This window comes from Lathyrus oleraceus, chromosome 3 (assembly GCF_024323335.1).
Source record: "Lathyrus oleraceus cultivar Zhongwan6 chromosome 3, CAAS_Psat_ZW6_1.0, whole genome shotgun sequence".
Taxonomy (NCBI): domain Eukaryota; kingdom Viridiplantae; phylum Streptophyta; class Magnoliopsida; order Fabales; family Fabaceae; genus Lathyrus; species Lathyrus oleraceus.
Genome location: NC_066581.1, coordinates 103,698,135 through 103,706,946, shown reverse-complemented (window position 1 = coordinate 103,706,946; position 8,812 = coordinate 103,698,135).

Genomic DNA, 8,812 nt, shown 5'->3' with positions numbered 1-8,812 from the left:
ATGATGTTTTATGCAAGGCCAAGTTTTATGCAAGGCCAAGTTGTGGTACAGTTGTTGTTTGATGTTGTTGGCCTAAAACAGATGCTCCATAAGCCTTCCAATGATGAATGAATGAAAGAGTTTGGCTTGAAACGACTTGAAAAGGTCTAGAACTCGGACTGCCATTGTTGAGTTCATGTAGAAAACAGTCGGGAATGAAGCTTTACAGTTGAAGAAACCATGTTTGAATGAGCTCCATATGTTGTTTTGATGATGTTTTATGCAAGGCCAAGTTTTGTTCTTTGGAGTTCTTTGACTGTTTTGGAAAAATGCTAAGAGTGTGATTTTGAGAGCATGAGTGAGCCAAGGTTTTTCAGTTGGTTATGTTGGCTGCTACTGATTTCATGTGGCAGGAAATGACGTTTTTTTGATCTTCTGTTTTGTGTTGCTTCTTGTTTTTGATAGAATTTGCAATTTTGTCCAAAATGCCAAATGAGAGAGAATGAGGATTTTTAGCATGAGTGAGTTTTTTTTGTCTGCAATGTGATGGCTTGTGGCTGTAATTGAATTTCAAAATGACAGAAAAAATGATGCATAAGGTCTGCTAGGTTGTGGTACAAAGCAAGGTATGGAAGTATGGATGAAAGTGTACTTTTGCCAATTTTCAAGCAACTAGGACATGGCCTTTTTCTGTTGGTTTTAGGCTGCAACTTGTGTTCACCATGACAGAAAATCAGGTTCCAATCTTCTGTTTTTGAGAAGTACAAAGCATGGCTTATGGTAGCATGGAGTGGCATGGGTGAAAATGTACCTTTGGCCAAATTTCAAGCAAGTTAGAGAATGGCCATATGTACTGCATAATTGAGCTTGCAAACATACTTCAAATGACATTTCTGAACATATTCCAATGGCCAAATGGAAAAAAAATGATTATATCAAAAAGTCAAACCTTGGTCAAACTTGATTTTAAATGAGACAAGTCAAAAAATGCCATTTTGATTGGCAAGGTTTTGGCATATGAAATTTATATTTTTGGAAAGAGGGGATCAAATGTGACTTGTAGGAAAAAACCCCACCAAAATTGGCCAAATGGTTTGAGAGATATGGCCTTTTGAAGTTCAAGAATTTCTGAAATCGATTCGATCATAACTTGCCAACCACACATGGGAATTAAGAGTTCTTGGACTTTTTGGAAATGGAAGAACAAGATCTTCAACTTTCATGTTGGGCAAAAATTCATTTGAAGCTTGTATCGTGATGTAAGTTTGAGGATCAAGACTTTCCATTTTTGGTAAGTTTTAGTTACAGGTCCAGTTTCCATTTTTGGAAATTTCTGATCTGGCTTCAAATTCTTCCATGATGGTGTTTGACATGATATATGAAGACTATTTGGACATGAATAAGATCTCCCAAACCATTTCCCATTATCAAATCACTGATTAAATGAACAGTTGACCAACAGTTGACTTTTCTAGGGTTTTGGATGACTGAACCTCTTCTGATGAATTCCAAACCCTAATTCCTTGAGACCTTGACTTCAAATGATGTCCCAAGTTGTATGGACTCTTGATTGTTGATCATGGTGCCCAAATTCCACAAGAATGGCCACCATCCACTGCCTTGACTGACTGTTGACCGTCTTTGACTTTCTAGGGTTTTTGACTGTCTGTGTATGAACTGATGACCTCTGAGCCTTCAACCCTTGACCAAAACACTTCATATCAATGCGTTCCTCTTGCCTTGCTCATCAACATTATGTCATCCATTTTCATCAAATCAAGTTAAACAAAGAGAAATAATAAAAAACAAGTTTGGATGTGAAACTTCAACTCAACATAACTTGCAAAATACCAAACCATTTTTAGTGATCTAAAGCTCTTTGAACTCAGCATTAAGAGACCTTTTTAAAGCATGTGTTTATTTCACAAAATAGGGAGATCGAATTTTTACCAAATTTGATGGACAGTTGTGGTACAGTTGTTGTTTGATGTTGTTGGCCTAAAACAGATGCTCCATAAGCCTTCCAATGATGAATGAATGAAAGAGTTTGGCTTGAAACGACTTGAAAAGGTCTAGAACTCGGACTGCCATTGTTGAGTTCATGTAGAAAACAGTCGGGAATGAAGCTTTACAGTTGAAGAAACCATGTTTGAATGAGCTCCATATGTTGTTTTGATGATGTTTTATGCAAGGCCAAGTTTTATGCAAGGCCAAGTTGTGGTACAGTTGTTGTTTGATGTTGTTGGCCTAAAACAGATGCTCCATAAGCCTTCCAATGATGAATGAATGAAAGAGTTTGGCTTGAAACGACTTGAAAAGGTCTAGAACTCGGACTGCCATTGTTGAGTTCATGTAGAAAACAGTCGGGAATGAAGCTTTACAGTTGAAGAAACCATGTTTGAATGAGCTCCATATGTTGTTTTGATGATGTTTTATGCAAGGCCAAGTTTTGTTCTTTGGAGTTCTTTGACTGTTTTGGAAAAATGCTAAGAGTGTGATTTTGAGAGCATGAGTGAGCCAAGGTTTTTCAGTTGGTTATGTTGGCTGCTACTGATTTCATGTGGCAGGAAATGACGTTTTTTTGATCTTCTGTTTTGTGTTGCTTCTTGTTTTTGATAGAATTTGCAATTTTGTCCAAAATGCCAAATGAGAGAGAATGAGGATTTTTAGCATGAGTGAGTTTTTTTTGTCTGCAATGTGATGGCTTGTGGCTGTAATTGAATTTCAAAATGACAGAAAAAATGATGCATAAGGTCTGCTAGGTTGTGGTACAAAGCAAGGTATGGAAGTATGGATGAAAGTGTACTTTTGCCAATTTTCAAGCAACTAGGACATGGCCTTTTTCTGTTGGTTTTAGGCTGCAACTTGTGTTCACCATGACAGAAAATCAGGTTCCAATCTTCTGTTTTTGAGAAGTACAAAGCATGGCTTATGGTAGCATGGAGTGGCATGGGTGAAAATGTACCTTTGGCCAAATTTCAAGCAAGTTAGAGAATGGCCATATGTACTGCATAATTGAGCTTGCAAACATACTTCAAATGACATTTCTGAACATATTCCAATGGCCAAATGGAAAAAAAATGATTATATCAAAAAGTCAAACCTTGGTCAAACTTGATTTTAAATGAGACAAGTCAAAAAATGCCATTTTGATTGGCAAGGTTTTGGCATATGAAATTTATATTTTTGGAAAGAGGGGATCAAATGTGACTTGTAGGAAAAAACCCCACCAAAATTGGCCAAATGGTTTGAGAGATATGGCCTTTTGAAGTTCAAGAATTTCTGAAATCGATTCGATCATAACTTGCCAACCACACATGGGAATTAAGAGTTCTTGGACTTTTTGGAAATGGGAGAACAAGATCTTCAACTTTCATGTTGGGCAAAAATTCATTTGAAGCTTGTATCGTGATGTAAGTTTGAGGATCAAGACTTTCCATTTTTGGTAAGTTTTAGTTACAGGTCCAGTTTCCATTTTTGGAAATTTCTGATCTGGCTTCAAATTCTTCCATGATGGTGTTTGACATGATATATGAAGACTATTTGGACATGAATAAGATCTCCCAAACCATTTCCCATTATCAAATCACTGATTAAATGAACAGTTGACCAACAGTTGACTTTTCTAGGGTTTTGGATGACTGAACCTCTTCTGATGAATTCCAAACCCTAATTCCTTGAGACCTTGACTTCAAATGATGTCCCAAGTTGTATGGACTCTTGATTGTTGATCATGGTGCCCAAATTCCACAAGAATGGCCACCATCCACTGCCTTGACTGACTGTTGACCGTCTTTGACTTTCTAGGGTTTTTGACTGTCTGTGTATGAACTGATGACCTCTGAGCCTTCAACCCTTGACCAAAACACTTCAAATGGATCCCCAAGTCATGTGAACATTTTAGACCAACCCTAGGGCCTTGGCTCCTTGAGAATTGTGTTTGCTTGCTTGACTGACTGATCTCCTGATCAGTTTGACCTAATTTCTTGATTGGCTTGCACTTGAGGCAAAAGAGGCAATGCAATGCTATGCAATGGACCGTGATATGCTATGACCTAATATGAAAATGTATGTACAATGATAGGTGCAAATTTGAGGTGCTACAGCTGCCCCTATTCAATCAGCTGGGAACCCGAATGGATGATAGCAACGGCTGTCAGACTTTCAGGGTAAACAGGGATTGAATACCAAGAACCGTAGAATTTGCACAATACAGGGATCCACCAATGGAAACGTCCACTGGGATTTGATATTTATTACTGGGTATATATTTTTGGTTTTGTTTTCAAAAGGTACGGCCATATCTAGACATCACAACGATGATGAATGGGAAAAGAAATCACAACTAGATGCCAACGGACAACTAGGAAAAACTCGACGTTTATCAAGACCAACGGAGAGGTAACCAGACATTAATGAATGACTGGGAGGGATACAACCATACATCAACTGACGAAATGGGAAAAACTCAACGTTTACCAAGACCAACGGAGAGGTAACCAAACATTAATGAATGACTGGGAGAGACACAACCATACGTCAACGGACGAAATGGGAAAAACTCAACGTTTACCAAGACCAACGGAGAGGTAACCAACTGGGGACGACCAGGAAAAACTCGACGTTTATCGAAACCAACGGAGAGGTAACCAGACATTAATGAATGACTGGGAGGACTCGACCAGACATCAACGGATGAATGGGAATACTCGACGTTTACAGACATCGAAAGATGATGTTTACAGACACCAAAAAGATTGACCAGACATTTACAAATGAATGGGAATACTCGACGTTTACAGACATCGAAAGATGATGTTTACAGACACCAAAAAGATCGACCAGACATTTACAGATGAAAGGGAATACTCGACGTTTACAGACATCGAAAGATGATGTTTACAGACACCAAAAAGATCGACCAGACATTTACTGATGAATGGGAAAAAGAGAAATACAACCAAACGTCAACGGACGAATGGGAAAAACTCAACGTTTATCGAAACCAACGGAGAGGTAAATCCACATGGGGAATGGTACAACTAGACATCATCGAATGACCAGGAAAAACTCGACGTTTATCGACACCAACGGAGAGGAGGAAACTCTACTGGGGAGAGTGGATACAAACAAATCATCAACGGATGATCGGGAAAAACTCGACGTTTATCGACACCAACGGAGAGGAGAAAACTCAACCAGACGTCATAGGACGAAAGGGAGACTCAACGTTTATCGACACCAACGGAGAAGGAGAAAACTCAACCAGACGTCATAGGACGAAAGGGAGACTCAACGTTTATCGACACCAACGGAGAAGGAGAAAACTCAACCAGACGTCATAGGACGAAAGGGAGACTCAACGTTTATCGACACCAACGGAGAAGGAGAATACTTCACTAGGGAAGAAGGACACAACCAAATCATCAACGGATGATCGGGAAAAACTCGACGTTTATCGAAACCAACGGAGAGGTAACTCTGCATGGAGAGGGGTACAACTAGACATCATCGGATGACTAGGAAAAACTCGACGTTTATCGACACCAACGGAGAGGAGGAAACTTCACTAGGGGAGGGACGACGCTACGAACATCGAAAGATGATGTTTACCGACATCAAAGAAGACCAGACACTTACGCATGACTGGGAATCACCGAAAGATGGTGTTTACCGACACCAAGGAAACAACACACGCGGGTGCTGACAGGATACTGACGTTTACAGGATGACAGGGCAAGGCCGAACACTTGCAGGGAGGTCTCACTGGGGAGAAACGGGCTTTTCTGTCACCAACGGATGAGGAAATAAACCTCTGTGGGGATATCAATCCTGAATGCTGTCAAGAGCAACTGTAGCAGACTTGCTGTGCTGATGTTGGATGAAATGATCCGCCTCTGCCGGGGATACAGTCTGGTGAGGTTAACACATGAATGCATATGTTTGAATTTTTCTATGGCGTAATGCTCCATTTATGAATGGAAATGCTACGCGATTTTTGAGGATGCAATGATTACTACATGCAAAATGCAAATGAACCCTGGCTAAGGAGCCTAAATGATCAGATACTCTGACTCTGTGGGGAGACTCCTCTTGGGGAAATATTCTGCGGGGAACTCTGCTTGGGGAGTGGCGAAGCGACTCCGCTGGGAGGAAGACTCAACCAATCTTCAGATAGGGTAAACCCTGCTTTGGAGAATGTCTGTTACTCCGCTAGGGATAACCCACGCGATCCATAGGTAGAATCAACTCAACTGGGGATGCAGATATCAGTCTACTACAGAAACTCGTCCAATCCACTGGTAGGATGAAATCTGCTGGAGAAATAAATGCTACTCCATTAGGGACGACCCAACCAATCCATATGTAGGAGAATCACTGCTGGAGATGTATTTCATGAGACCCGCTCCACTCGGGGAGCTTGCTGAGGAAAAACCACACCATTCTGCTGAGGAGAACGATCCTAGTGGAGAGAACAACCATAGTGGTGAGAGTAATAACTCTGTTGAGGATGATAACACGTCATATCATACTGGAGATGAATTCCCACAAACCTGCTTGGGATAGGCACTCACGGCCATACTGGAGATAACAGCATCACAAACCCAATTGTTGGGGGACACACAAACAGTCTACTGATAAACTCCACTAGGGGGATGAAAGTGGGATTTTACAACTACCAGCTAGTAGGTAGAAAACCACAAAGATAGGACTTACAACTACCGGGTAGTAGGTAGAGGCCAACAAACTCCGCTGAGGATAAGATGAATGAGTGCCGGTTAGTGAGCGACTATTCATTTATGCCCCAGGGCAGCACAAGAGACAACGGAAAGCCAATTTAGGATTGATCCAAAAAGGCAGACTGAAACAAGACTCATCCTAATGAGGAAAGAACTCAATAGGGAAAACCCATCCCGTGTGTTGGGAGGGAACGGAAACAACCGTCATCCACGAGGATGTATCTCAGTAGGGAAATGGCAGGAAAGGATAGACACTTTCTGCTTAAGGGGTTGGCTCTACATGGAGAGATCAGACACACCCGACTCTGCTAGGAAAATCTACTGGGGAGATTTGTATTACCAAATAGCAGGAGGCAATCCTCAACAGATACACGGCAACAGCTGCAACATGAGTACCTGAATGTTATGATTATGCATGTATGCATTCTACCTAAAATGTATGATGAATGCTGACAAACAGACATGCTCAAACCACAGGTCCGGGAATCAATCATCCGGAGAGAAAACCAAAGTCACCAGAGAGCCAAGAAAATCCACTGGAGACTGGGACAATAGGGAACAACCATCATCCTGCAGGGGAGGAAGGCCACCAGAGGCTTCCGGAGGGATCGTCAGTCGCAACCGGAGAACAGAGTTCAACATACAGGCGGATGCGCCACAACAACTTGTGCTAGAGATACCAAGAAGCAATCAGATCTCTGATGAAGATAGATAGGCATTGAGAAAGCTTTTCATGCCAATAACTCCGTTGGGGAATCTATCTGAGGGGCGTGATGGAGTACTGGGATGTCAATTTGCAAAATACTGGATCTTCCAAGAAAAGCACCCATGCTGGGGAGAGATGAAGACTGCTCTGCTGGAGAGGCGAAAGTTGAAGTCTTCGGTAAACACTCTGCTAGGGAAGCTGCCCCAGAATAATGTCCGAAACAGCAAACTTGCTGGGGATGCCCCACGATAGGGCTCAAACAGCACTCTACTGGGGATGCCCCACAATAGAGCTAACAGGGATTTGGAGGAAGAATCTGTACTGCCGGGAACATGAAGATGAACAACTTCAAACAACACTGCATCGGGCAACTTCACTGAGGAGAGACCATACGAGGTTCTGCAGGACAAAGATACAATCATGCTCGAGATACGAACAATTGTCTTACCTGTTGGTAATCATACCACCCCCGGGAGAGCACTGTGGGTCTCCTAAGTATCCTTCCATCATTGTGAACGTTCACTTTGTTTAAGAACAATTTTTTTTGAAAAATTTGTTTACTTTGAAAACAATGATACTTTATCAATTAAAAACATGCAAAACATTTGTTGAGTTGAAACAAATAAGAATGCAAATAATTGGATAAAAGCTCAAATTGATGTGATGGAATGGTAGTCTGCAAAGGGCGAGACTCCATGGATCTGTACAAGTTTGAAATCGGTGATATATATTGGAGAGGGCTACATTGAACATAATGACCTTTCCTCTACCATTCTGAATTTTCGATGTATTCAGAGCTTCAGTCGACGACGAATCGAGAATTCCTGACGGATGACATATATAGAGCACAGTCTTGTCAAGGTGCAGTTACTTGCCAAATCCCTAATTTTTGCCTAGATTGCCCCAGTGTGAGGTGATCAATCTAGCGGGATGCAAATTCCTTTTTTTTCAATGTCTCTAACTTTTGCCTGGATCGCCCTTTCGGGTTTTCAATCCACCGAGACGCTCCTTTTTGCCTAAGTCGCCCTTTGGGGTGTTCGACTTAGCGAGCTTTTACTTTTTTTTTTGTTTTGTTTTAGGCGAAGTATTTCTTGACTGCATCTGGAATTCACAGGACGAGTGAACTTCTCCGTTGTTGTAAGCGTCAAAACATTGCCTGAAGAGGCTCTCTTGAAAACGTATGGACGTTCTTAGCTTGGAGTCCACTTGCCCCTGGAATCGGGCACGAAAGACAAGACTTTCTTGAGCACAAGGTCCCTCGGAACACACGAGCCTTGACCTTCTTGTCGAATGCTTTCATCACTCTCTGCTGACATAACTGATCATGGCAGTTGATCTCTTCTTTTCGATCGAATTCAGCATCAGCCAACTTGGGACTTTGAGGGTG